This window comes from Medicago truncatula, chromosome 4 (assembly GCF_003473485.1).
Source record: "Medicago truncatula cultivar Jemalong A17 chromosome 4, MtrunA17r5.0-ANR, whole genome shotgun sequence".
NCBI classification, from domain to species: Eukaryota; Viridiplantae; Streptophyta; class Magnoliopsida; order Fabales; family Fabaceae; genus Medicago; species Medicago truncatula.
This window is the reverse complement of record NC_053045.1, coordinates 36,026,793-36,038,850: the sequence shown is the minus strand read 5'-3', so window position 1 is coordinate 36,038,850 and position 12,058 is coordinate 36,026,793.

Below are 12,058 nucleotides of genomic sequence, written 5' to 3'. Positions count from 1 at the left end.
CAGGAGCATTTTGGTTCATCAGAAGCTCTTAACTGAGGTTCTGAGGAAAATGTGCTTCTGAAGATGACGTCAGCACTAAAACTTCAGAAGAGTTATTCTTTGCTTCTGAATAGCTTGGTTAGTGGGAACGTTGGTAGTTACTTTATGTAACAGCTGTCCCATTACCCAAAAAGTAGTTTTCTGAAGAGTCTCTGACGTGGTCTATTTGTATTGGAGTATAACAAAAAGGGCAATGATGTTTTTATTCGCTTTTTAACATACTTTCACGCGCCCCCAATTTGTCATTAATGCTGTGTTTGTTTGTCCCTTCTGAATTACAAACGTTTTAATAAAAACACTAAGTCATTTCACACACTTCTCACTTCACAACAAACACTTTCTAATTTCTTCTCAACCCTCTGTGTAAGTAAGCACATTCTCTCAACCTCTCAAAACACCTTAGAACCCTAATTCTACTTCAAATCAATGGCATCTTCAAGTTCTGCCGGTGGTTCTTCATCGAATATGGATATAGATACTCCTGCTTATGAAATCAAAGGAAGAACTATGTCTATTGAGGAATGGGAGCTTATCATTCAAGCGGAAAATCCTGTGGATTTCACTTCTCTAACTCACCATGGGTGCGACTTGGTAAGATTCTACAAGAAGCAGAAGCTAATGAGTTACTTCAGTCTTCTCAACGGTCCTACTTATGAAGTGCTTGTCAGACAATTCTGGGTAAGAGCTTCAGTGTTTGACAAAGTTGCTGCTAAACAGGAAGAAGCTCAGATGATTCTGGTTGATCCTACTTTGGAGGGAAAAACCAGAGAAGAAATGGGTCTACTCGCCTTCACTGGGACTGAGATTAGATCAAACGTCATGGGGATTCCTGTAACAATCAATGAGCAAGTGATTGCTCAAGCTATGAGGAGAGATGCTTCTGGGACATACGATGGAGAAGAGATTCCTAACCCCAGAACAAGCCCTTGGAAGGAAATAGTAAACAACACTATCTACGGATCAAAGGATGCTAAGCCTTACAGCACCTTAAGCATGGAAAAGAAAATGCTGCTGAAGATCCAGAATGAAAACATTTTTCCCAAAGGTGGAGGAAATGATCAACCTTCACTTGGTCACAAAGTCTTTCTGCATCACACCATCTCTCAGGAAACAACAATGAACGTTCCCAAGTATATGTTTAAATACATGATCAAGGAACTCAAGAAGAGCCAGATGGAGAACAGGAAGTTTGTTCCCTATGGAAGGCTGCTCTCCATAATCTTTCAAGAAGGAGGAATCCTAAGTGCCCTGAAAGACGTGGGTATTTATGATAATCAGAAGCTGGGAGCAGTCACAGGAAAAATAATCAATGGGGCAACTCTAGTCAAGATGAGGCTAATTTCAACATGCAGGAAACTAGATACAGATATGCATGAATCTGATGTCATATCTGATCTAGTCACTCATCACATCCCCATCTGCAAGAAAGATCCCCTGGATGTGCAGAGGGCCTACATCTTGGACTACTACAAGAGCTACAACAAGAAAATCAGCCTGAAAGATATCCCAGAAGAAATGTATGGTGGTGATCTGCCTGTGGCCAAAGGCAGAAAATCTAAAAAGAAGCAGATCACCAAGGAAGAATACCTTGCTGAAGATGCTACTGAGGTGGGTGCTCAGAAGCATAAGAAAGCCAAGAAGGAAAAATCTGCTATGTCCACCATTCTTGAGGAAGTGGAGGATTTGGATGATGTCCCTCTTATTAGTAAAAGGACAAGGAGTACTCAAGAAACAGCAGAACAGCCTGCTTCTGAACAAACTGGTTCTGAACAAGCTGCTTCTGATCAAGCTGCTTCTGAAAAGCCTTCAAGTCCCAAAAATAAAAGAGAAGCTGCTCTTCAGACCATCAAAAGGAAGAGGTCTAATTTAACAAGAAATCTGAAGACAGCTGAAGGAAGAAAGGAAGAAATGTTGAAAGAACTGGAAGAGAACTGGGATGAAGACTCAAGCCCCAAGAAGGCAAAAAGGACTGCAACTTCTGAGCCCATAGTCATGCCCAGTTTCGAAATGACTGAAGAAATGAGGCAGTATACTAGGGAGGTTTCTGCATCCAAGATAGCAGAAAAGAAAAGGATGAAGATTTTGTATGAAAAAGAAAGGGATGAGCGTCTCAAGGCTGCAGGGTATGTGCCTACTCCTGTCATTGCTGCTTTAGCTTCTGAGTTAGAGCAAGAAACTGTTCAGTATGGAGCAACTCTGCTTTCTCAAGCCTTGAAGAATAAGCAAGCTTCAGGAGCAACTTCATCAGAACCTGTTTCAAAAGCTCCAGAAGCTCAGTCCTCAGGTAATCCATCTAAAGCTCCAACTAATACTCAGTCTCTATCTCTACCCTCTTCACCCTCTTCATCATCCACAGAATCAGATGACCAACCCCTTAGCCAACATATAGACAAGCTTCTAAAAACCAAACCTACCAAACTAACAGAATTTGGAACACTTGACTATGAGAGTACTCAAATAGAATTTTCAAAAAATAGGATAAAACTGTGTGAGAAATTCAATTTGCCTACTACTCATCCACTATATCCAGATATTCCAGAGCCTGTTAGTGTACAACAACCTGAACCCAACCAAGAACCTAACCAAACTCCACAAAGAGCCTCTGAAGTAGTTTCAGATGCAACTACTTCAGAAACCCCCCAACACCAAGAATCCTCAACCCTTCATAACTTAGAAAAACATCTAGGTGGTGAAATGCAACCAACACCCACTAAGGCCTCTAAGACAGTTTCTGAAAAGACTGTCTTGGAAACCCAAACAGAAACCCAAACCATCCCTGAGCAAACTGTTCAGGAGCAAACTGCTTCTGAACAAGTTGCTCCTGACCAACAAGTACCTCCTGACCAAACAACTTCTGACCAACATATACCTTCTGACCAAACAACAGAACAACAACAACAACCAGATTCACCCACTATAATAGACTTAACCTCTGACCAACCTTCCACATCAAATACAACTCAAACTGAACCTTCACCCATCCCTGACCATATCCTGGAGTCTGAGTATATAGAGGAACAACTGATCAGACTTAGTGATGAGATTCAGGCACTGATTCTTCGCAGAACAGTTCCTGTACCTCCTATTCACTATTATGATCAGTGGATGGATCTACAGAAGAGCTTTGATGAGCTGCTGGATCAGCTTAGAACTAAATGTGTGTCATCTCACTCTGCTATGCTGAAGAAGCTTTTGGATGATATGCATGAAGCAGCTAAGGAGAAAGAGCTGAATTTTGTGCCTATGCTGGACATCACTCCTTTCTATCCAGAAGAAGAGTACATCACTAGGGCTGCTAGAATTCAGGCTGGATATAAAAGAAGAATGAGGGAAAAGGATGAGCTACTTCAGAAGAAGGATGATCAGATCAAGTATCTCTTAGAACAGTTGTATAAGCAAGCCCAACCTTAGTTGCACACCCAACTCTAGCTTGTTTTTTACTTTTGTTCTTAGTAGCTGTGTCTTTGTATCTTAATCTTTCTTTATATATATTATCATTGTTTCTGGATCTTGTGCTTTTTCACCTTCAATATGTTTTACAAGCTTTGACTCTGATGATATTTACTGTTTTTAATGCTGCTTGCTCTGATACTCTTTCTTTTGTTTCTATTCTTTTTGTTGATGACAAAAGGGGGAGTAAATGTATAGTATTTTTTTTAAGGCACTGAGCCCTACTATAACCACTTCTAAATTTCTTTTAAATACTTCTGATTTGATCTTATAAGTATTTTATTGAAATTTAATTAATAAGAATAGAACTTAGGGGGAGCTTACAAACCTCACCTTAAAGATCTATTAGACTCAGGGGGAGCTTACAAACCTCTGTCCCAGTAGTCAACTTATTAATTAGATCAACAACAATTGAACATTTTAAATACTATTGTTTGTCATCATCAAAAAGGGGGAGATTGTTGGAACAAAATGTGTTTCACAATGAACCTTATTAAGTTTTGATGATAACAAGTGTTATCATGGTTTTTGGGTGCCAAGCCATTAATTGGACTTGAACCTTTTGACCGTTGATATCTCTCTTTTTTCTTGGGAAGGGTAAAAGGAGAAAAACCTTAAAAAGTTCTAGATTCGGGGGTCATTTTCGCTACGGGAAGGTGTTAGGCACCCGGAACGATTATGGTATTCCATAAGAGCCGTTCTCCTAAGTTGATTTCTACGCTTTATTTTTATTGTCTACTTGTAGAAAAGAAGGTGTGATTAGTGAAGAATGGGGGTGAGAAGAAGTAGAATTTGATTTTATTTCGGCTTGGAGGGGTTAAAGTCCCTTGCCTACGTACCGTTTTACGGGATCAAAACCGGCGTAGTTCTTGCTAAAAAGACTTGTTGTTTTTTTGTTTTAATCGTTTGATTTTAAATTTTGAAAATGATTTTGAAGAAAGGGATTGAGAGGCTTCATGAGCATTAGAGTATGAAGAAGTGAGGGTTTGTTTAGTGATTTTGCAAAAAAAGTCTTAATGATTAGGTTTATTTGAGAATTTGATTAAGAAAATAAAAGGGAAAAATTGTTGGAGTTTTGACTCCATTTTTTATGAAAAATATTTGAAGTGAATTTGTTTGCATATTTTTTGGAAAAAATTGGATTTTCTCTAAGTGTTTAAACCTAAGCGTTTATCTAACCATGCAATCCTAGCCATACATCTACACATACAATCCTAGGCATACATCTAGGGTGAGTGTGTGCGTGCCGGTGCGTCATAGTGTCCATAGTCCATATTACAAAAATTGTCTAAATACATTCTATGGCCCCTTTGCCAAGCTACAAACCAATGATAACAAATTACACCACCAAATGAATTAAGACTTGCAAAAATAAATGCTAAGCTAAAGAAAGTGGAGGAGATAGTGAAATGCTATGAGTGAAGTCACATAAGGAACAAAATGTTAGTGAAACAAGGAAAAATATAATGGGAATGATGAAAAATGCACCAAATGAATATGCAATAAAAAGGGTTAAAACATGAGAATTTATCAATCACAATATGTAAAAATGCATCAAGAACATATATGGAATTTTAATGAGCAAAAATTAAAGAACAAAGTAAAGGAAATAAATGCAAAAATAAGCAAATAAATTCTAATACTTAGAGGAAAAATTAAAATGATGGGGAAATATTTTTAGAAATTTTTTTAGAAGCATAAAACACCAAAAAAAAGTGTAAAAAAGGTATTTAAAACACAATTAGAAAGCAACAAAAAAAACTCAGCAGGATTTAATCTGGACCGTTGGATGAATCCAGAGGTCCAGATCAAGCCCTCAAGATCACATCACAGCCATTTGATCAAAGATCAAAGGGTCCAGAAAAAAGCATAAAAGATAGTGTAAAATGCAGGAAGCACAGTGACCGTTAGATCAAAGATCTAACGGTTCAAACAGAAGATATACCATATTTCACACAAAAAGTCATGCACAGGATTCAAAATCAAACACACAGCAGCCATCAGATCTTGGAACAATCCAGATCTGATGGTTCACAGAGCGAGGGAACACAACAAGAGCACGCACGCGCGTGCGTGGGATCGGAGGGAGTATAAAAAGGATTTCTCTCACAAAAATCTCACAATTTCTTTCCTCTTCTCTCTCTAAGTTAAACTTAGAGAGAGAAGCTCTCCCTTCTCTCTAAAACCAACACGGCGGAGCTGATGGAGGAGGTGGCGGCCGGAGCTTTTTCCGGCGCGGTGGCCGGCCGGTTTCCGGCGGCGGCGCCACCGCGTCGGAATTTTTTCTTTTTTTTTTTTTCAAAATTTTTTTATACCAAAAGCTTCGTCTCCCCCTCCTCTACACAAATCCGGCACTAGTTTTAGCGAGAAAGGTTCGGTTCGGACTAGATCTACATTTTTCTTTGAAAATTTTTTCACACTTTTTTTGAAAAAAAACCACGGATCTAGATATCCTTTTTGCTCTAGTGTCCGAATCCGGCCTTAGAATTTTCAAAATCCGAACGTACAAGCCTAGATCTACAAATCTTGATTCGTAACAAACTTTTCACATGTGTATATGCGCGAAAACGAGGGGAAAAAGTGTTACCGTCGTCGTGAAACGGAGAAAAAAAAATCCGAGCCTCCTCTTCTCTCCGCCGCGCGCGCGCGGATTTGCTCCGGTGGTGCCGCTTTTGCTCGAAAATCCGGTACGGATTTGGTGTTGGTGTGGTGATTCGCGGTGGTTTTGAATGATTCCGGTTCGGATTTGTTGGTTTTGAGTGAATCCGGTTCGGATTTGTTGATTTTGTGAAGATTTGTTCTTGGAGAATTTTTGGTGATTTTCTGTTTTGGATCTAACTGATTTTGGAGAGAGAAAGAAATTTCTGTTTTTGTGATGTGACTGATTCTGATTTTTTTATTTGGATCTGACACATCTATTTATAGCCTGCCATGTGTATTTGTGGGCCAATGAGAAAATGCCATCTGGACTGGGACTGAAGTGTGCGAAAATTCTGAACAAAAATGCCCCTGGGACCTTTTCTGCAAAAAAAATAATAAAAAAGGACTGGACAGCAATTAAAAATGGACAAAAAATAAAAATTAAAAAGTTTTGGACTAAATTGTGATTTAAAAATAAAATTGAACTAAAAAAAGTAATTTTGACAAACGTAAAGTGAAACTAAAATTAAAATCAACAAAAGGACTAAAACGAACCAATTACAAAAATGAGGTATTTTAAAATACCTATCTGCCGAAATTTTGATAGGAAAAGACCAAAATGCCCCTAGGGACTAAACTGACTCAGACTGACTCAGATGCAATTTTTGAAATGATTTTTTTTTAAACAAAGGCTCAATAATGATTTGTACAGACAAATTGAAAAGACTCAGGGGCAAACACAGGGACTAAAATGGGTTCCACTGCAGGAAATGACCAAAATACCCTTTTTGCATGGTTTTTGAAATAAAATGCAAGAAAAGTAATGCGACGTTTCAGAAAGTTCTTAAATGACTTGTAATGCAAGAAAAGACAGACAGAGGCAGTAAAATACGTTTTAAAAAGAGAGTAAAGATTCAGAGAAAAATAACAGCGAACCGACAAGTATCAGTGTTTAGAAAAGAAATTTGAACGAGTATTTTTAGGTCCAAAATCAGGGTATAACAACAAGGTATTAAAAATTGTCAATTGGTTATTACTAATAATTGTTCAAGTGTACAGGACCAAAGGCTACTCAAGTTATTTCAATAGGTCTTGGAAGAACAATGGAAAGAAAAAGAAATTCTGAGCATCTGAAGAAAACTGCTCCTGAAGCTAAACTGCTCCTGAAGAGATGACGTCATCAGAAGCAGAAAGTCATCAGAAGCAATATCTTCACCAGAAGCTACATTTGATCCTTTAATCAAACTGAAGATTCAAAGTAGCTGATTCTCAATTCAGTCTTATCAAAGAAGAACGAAGAATTGAAAGGGAGGTATCAACGGATATATGGATAGCACTGAGCTCTTGTCTCTCGTTAATAGAGTTGACAAAGTACAAGTGTACAACCACTACCTCCACTACTCTGTTTTCTGTCTACGCTACAAGACAAAACAACAGCCATGCCTGCAGAGTTGTACACTCAAGATGGGAATGAATTTGAAGCTTATTCTTCAAAGGACTACACCCAAATCAGGCAAAGGATCACTGGTGGATAATCAAAGGATTTCAAACGACTCTTTAGACGTGCTGATTATCTCAACGTCTCTTTCACGCCTCTATATAAAGGAGTGAAGACTTGAAGATAAATAAGAGAGATACATAAGTTTAAAAGCGCCAAAACTCTGTCAATTTGATTCTACAAAGCACACTGAATTTCTGCACTGATTTGATACATCTTAGAAATTCAAAGTCTAGAGTCTTTTCTGTATTGTATTGTGAACACCACTGATTGTATATCAAGTGTTCAATTCAAACTCAATTCTCTGTATTTTTGTTTGATTAGAAGTCTCTCGCCTGCGTGCTTGAGCATTAGAAGTCTCTTGCTTAGTGCTTGAGCATTGGAAGACTCTTGCGTGTGTGCTTGAGCATAGTTTTGTGAAGTCTCATACTTAGAAAGTATTGAGCAGTTGTAATCTTGTGATTATAGTGAAATCTCCTTGGAAGTGCAAGGGGGACTGGACTACTTCCGTGTTGTGGAAGGAACCAGGATAACTGCCTGTGTCTTTGTCTTTCTTTTCTCTGCTCTGTTCTTTTCCGCTGCAATCTGACTCTGATCATTTCATCAGAAGCAATCAAACTGCTTCTGAAGTTTTATCAGAAGAAGTAATTTTTTAAGAGAAAAAGAAAACACAATTCAACCCCCCCCCCCCCCCCCCCCCCCCCCTTCTTGTGTTTTTCACCTTCAGAGAAGACAGGACAGACTTCAGAAGAACCAGGCGGCCACCAAGAGATAAGAACTTATTATTCCAGGACGACAATCTCTCCACAATACGATCCACCACTGGTTTCCAAAAACTAAGTTTCCCACTATCTCCTCCAATAGGCAACCCCAAATACACAAAAGGAATCGAACCCATTCTACAATTTAAGACACCAGCCGCCTCTGAAAGCCAAGATGTGGAAATATTAACACCCGTCAACATGCTTTTGTTGAAATTAACCTTCAACCCCGATACTTCCTCAAGGATAAGCAAAACAGCCCGAATCGTACGCACATTCAACCAGCTTTTCTCACCCATTATAAGAGTATCATCAGCAAATTGGAGATGAGAAAGCTTTTCCGCCCTTTGAGACCCCACACCATACGGTTGAAAAATAGAATTAGACACAGAAGCCTTCATAAGAACATCAAAACCCTCCGCCGCCAATAAGAACAAAAACGGCGACAAAGGATCCCCTTGACGAAGTCCCCTCTGGATAGGAAACTCCTCAGTCGGACACCCATTAACAAGGACAGCAGCGGTAGCAGTTCCAACACACTCCCTAATCCATTTTCTCCAAAGAGTAGGGAAATTCATATTCAACATCACCGATTGAAGATAACTATGATCAACCGAGTCGTATGCCTTTTCAAAATCAACCTTAAACAATAACAACTCCTTATGCATGCGTTTAGCCTCATCGACTACCTCGTTTGCAATGAGAATGCCATCAAGACTTTGTTTGCCACGGACAAAAGCAGACTGAGTGTCCGACACCACAAAATCCAGAACACTACGAAGACGATTAGCTAGAACCTTTGCCAACACTTTATATAATACCCCGACGAGGGATATCGGTCTGAAATCAGCTAGCCTTAGCGGACAGTTCACCTTCGGTATCAAAGCAATAAACGTCGAATTAATACCCTTAGTCAACTTTCCATTCCGATGAAAATCCCCAAAAAACCGCAGAAAATCATCTTTCAACTCAAGCCAAAAATCTTTAATGAACCCCATATTAATACCATCTGGTCCAGGACTCTTAAAACTATCACAGTCCCAAACCGCCTGTTTAATCTCATCCATCGAGAAGGGCCGCACCAAGTGAGCTGCTTGACCATAAGACAACTTCCTAAAATTAAGGCCATGAACATCCGGTCGCTCGATAACCCGAGCACGAAATAAACTAGCAAAATGATCATGGACAGCCATTCGAACATTCTGAACCCCCTCCACAATCGCCCCATTGACAGTTATGACATGTAAAGAATTTCTACGTTGTCTTTTGGACATCATATTATGAAAGAATTTTGAATTTGCATCACCTTCCTTTAGCCAACTCATCCTCGCCTTTTGCCAATTCATACTAGTAAAAATACGTGACATAGAGTGTAAATCAACCGACAACTCGCGAAGCTCCCGAGACTCATCCTCCAACAAAACATCTTCCTCACCTTTAGCATCAAGGAAAGAAAGTCTATCTTTAGCAACCGCTATCTTACCTTCAATATTCTTAGAATGTGTAAGATGCCAATCCTTGAGACAAGATTTAATCATTTTAAACTTCATCTTTAAAACATGGCCGCCCCAACCATCTATCATAAAAGCATTTAACTTTTCACGAACAAAATCTGCATAACCATCAAACTCAGACCAGCACTTCAACAAACGGAGGGGTCGAGGGCCCCAGTTCAAATCATCCACATAAAGAACAAGCGGGACATGATCAGATAGACCACGCTGAAGAGCCACTTGAATACTATTAGGCCACGAGTCATACCACTGAACTGACACAAGAAACCGATCAATCCTGCTCATGGAAATACCATCACCGCGGTACCAAGTGAATAATCTTCCACAAATAGGTAAGTCTAACAAAGAGCTACCCTCAATAAAATTATTGAAGTTATCTGCATCCGAGTGTCTAAGAAACCCATTACGACCTCTCCTCTCCTCCTCCGAACGAACAGAATTAAAGTCCCCACAAACACAAATATTTGCATTGCCAACATTATGAATAAAATTAGACAACCGCATCCATAAATCCTGTTTCGCATTAGAATCGCAGGGTGCATAAACATTAGCAATAATAAAATCCTGACCTGTGGCGATAAGCTTCCCTTTAATAATCAAAACATGACGGAAACTCATCGTACACCAAATGTCAACAACAGAAGGATCCCACATAGAAATTAACCCTCCAGAAGCACCCACAGACGCTTGATAGGAATACCCGCAGCAATCACTACCCCACAAAGACTGAATAGAAAACCCGTCAACCGTACGCAACTTAGATTCTTGCAAACACACCACAAAAGGTTTTTTATCTTGCACCAAACGCCTCACTTCCGCCCTTTTCTCAAAACCACCCAACCCCCTAACATTGTAAGAGATTATCTTCATCTCCACCACCCACCACCCCCACTCCCACCACCGCCAACGACCCTACAGCCCCTCCTTAACACTCCCACCGTCCACCTCCATACCCGCCTCCATCAAGCTCCCTCTTACCGCCCTCAACTCTTTTCGTCCCTCCTTGGTTAACAAACTCAAACCAATATTACTATCACCCTTAACATTAACACCCAACGTCTTACCTATATCCCTCACATCCTCCGCTACATTCTCCTTTTTATCATGAAGAACAATCCAATGCTCCCATTCTTTATTAACAGAGACATTAGAGGAATTTGAATTAGACAGCTGTATAGAATCCTGAGATCTCGCAAACTTCTTACGGTTCCTTTTCTTTAAGACCTTTAACACTTTCTTTCTATCTTTCAAAGGAAGCCGAGAAATTCTTTTAATAAAACCAGCAGTGTGTTTAAGGGCTATCGTCGCTTGCTTTTTCTTTTTAAAATTCGAAAAAGATCTAGAAACCGCTACTTGTTTCTTGCTGCCTTTACCTGCACCTGAACCGACACCACAAGACTTTGAATGAGACACCTGATTCACCTTAGAAATAACAAAGTTTCCATCGCCTAGCTTCTGCTGTAAAGGCTGTTCAGCTAGCTGCTCTAGCTTCTCAACCACGGCCTTGCTGTCTTTAACGGAACAGCTTGCTGCAGCTTGAAAAGAAGCTACATGATCTGAACACCCTTGCTGCCAATCAACATTAAGATCATCCACCAATGCATCAATATCATCTTGACAATTTTCCACCCCATCCAAATCACGAAAATTCAAAGAACTATGCTGCGGTGATACCCTTTCGTCGTCCAACAAAAACACATCCTCGCCTAGATAACATCCCCACTCTTCTACCAACTTGATCTCATGTAACACACCATCTATAGAGACCTCAATCAAAGAATTAATAATGTCCAAACTAGAAGTCGAAATAAGGACACGGGCAAAATCAAAGCGTTCCTTATCCACCGTACAAGAATCCGACCGAATAAATCTTCCATAGCCCGACACACATAGTTTGAAAAACAATTCATTCCAAGCATGTACTGGCGTACCATAGACCCTTAACCATGCTCCCCGTTCATAATTAACCTCGACTGGCGACCATTTATGCAAGTCTCCAAACAACATCCCAAAAAAGTGAATAGCCTCATTAAACACATTCCAAATATTCTCATCTCCTAAGCAATGAAGGAACACCCTGTCACTTCCCAACGGTGTTACCACCACATTCACGAAACCTGCATCTTCCACCCGTTGTTGTAATGAAAGAGAAGAAT